Below are 1965 nucleotides of genomic sequence, written 5' to 3'. Positions count from 1 at the left end.
TCCGACAGTGAGTGGGTGTCTCCTTTGGTGTTAGTTCCAAAGAAAAATGGTAAGTGGAGGATTTTTGTCGATTACAGGGAGTTGAACAAAGCCACAAAGAAGAACCATTTCCCTCTACCCTTCATTGACCAAGTGCTAGATGGCTTGGCAAGAAAAAGTTTATCTCTTTCCAAGATGGATTCAGCGAGTACAACCAAATCCAGATCAGCCCGGAAGACCAGGATAAAACCATCTTCACTTGTCCTTGGGGTACTTTTTCCTCCTTTTGGCCTATGCAATGCTCCTGCCACTTTCCAGAGCGTAGTCTTGAGTATTTTTGCCGAGTTAGTCCATGATGCAGTAGAAATTTATGTGGATGATTTTACACCTTATGGCTGTGATTTTCAAGAGGCTTTGTCCAACCTAGGCAAAGTGCTACACAAATGCATTGAAATGAAACTGTCCCTCATTCCTGAAAAATGTGAATTCTTGATGACTGCAGGGACCGTGATAGGTCATTCAATATCTCAGCAAAGACCGCAGGTGGACCCAAGCAAAATAGTTATCATCCAAAGGGTCCAACCTCCTCAAAAGCAGAGAGATGTCAGAAGTTTCCTAGGGTTAATTGGATACTACCGAAGGTTCATAAAGGACTTCAGCAAGTTATCCTCTCCTTTATTTGGTTTTTTGGCCAAGGACTCTGAGTTTATATGGTCAAAAAGTTATCAAGAAGCCTTAGACACCCTAAAGAACAAGTTAACCACTGCACATTCGGTGTTCTAAGAATGCTGAAAACGTTCTTCCAGTCATTCTTTATATATGTCATTACGATATCGAAGAATTGAGAAAAGAATCGATCAATCTGATACGAGTTGACAAGGTCAATCCTTCGACAACGCTTTAGTTCGACCAGATTCTCTGAGGCCCAAATTGGGCCCTTCCTTTTCATATTCATGTTGATGCCTCACACAAAGCCATAGGAGCATCCCTAGGTCAGATAGATGAAAAATTGCCTTATGCTATCTACTTTATCAGCAAGAATCTGTCAAAGGTTAAACTAAATTACACAGTGACCGAAAAGGAACTCCTAACTGTTGTGCATTCATTGAACAAATTTAGGCATTATATTATAGGCTATAAAACATTTGTACATACTGACCATGCTGCAATCAAATATTTAATGAACAAATGAGATATGAATGCTCATATTATAAGATGGTTACTTTTATTATAACAGTTTGATTTAACTATTGTTGATGAAGATGAGATGGATGAAGAAGAAGATTAAACATAAGAAAATAAGGAAGATAAAGAGGAAGAGGAGAAAGAGAAGGAGGATTATGAAGAAACAGAGGAGGATGTTAGGGAGGAAACTGATAAAGAAGATGAGGGTCTACAAGAGGAAGACGAAAGGAAAGAGATAGGTGAAGAAATAAATGGGAAAGAGGGGGAAGAAGACAATGAGGAGTCACCTAGGGTGTCTCCAGAACCCATTAAGAGTGAGGTAACAACTGCCCTCACTGCTCTTAGCACCCCCATCAAGCAAAAAGGCAAAAGACAGAGGCATACCCCCTTATATTTCAGGACAAGGAAAAGCACAAGAATAAGGTAGGGGAAACCCCAAACACCAACCAAAATTCCCATTGTGATTGAAGACTCGCCTAAACAAAAGGAGAAAATGTTGGACCTACAAGAGACACAAAAATTGGAAAAGGAGGTAAGCCAACAACAAGAAACTAAAGAAGAGGAACCAGAGTCAATAGAACCTAGCCCCCAACCTAACCTTGACTCCTACTACAGGTTTATTGAAGGAGGTAGGGTCATTCTTAAAAAATTTGTTATTCCACTATTCTTTGAGCTTGAGAAGGAAATATCCAGAACTCACTGATGGATGTAGATCGCCAAATCCAAGGGGGTGGAAGACATTGGGCACATGGAGGAGAAGCTCAAGGAGATGGGTAGAGAGCTAAGTAGCTTAAGAGACAG

Source organism: Pinus tabuliformis, chromosome 3_2, assembly GCF_031772625.1.
Source record: "Pinus tabuliformis cultivar Carrire ecotype Pingquan chromosome 3_2, CPIR1, whole genome shotgun sequence".
In the NCBI taxonomy this organism is placed as follows: Eukaryota; Viridiplantae; Streptophyta; class Pinopsida; order Pinales; family Pinaceae; genus Pinus; species Pinus tabuliformis.
Note: the sequence above shows the minus strand (reverse complement) of the source record.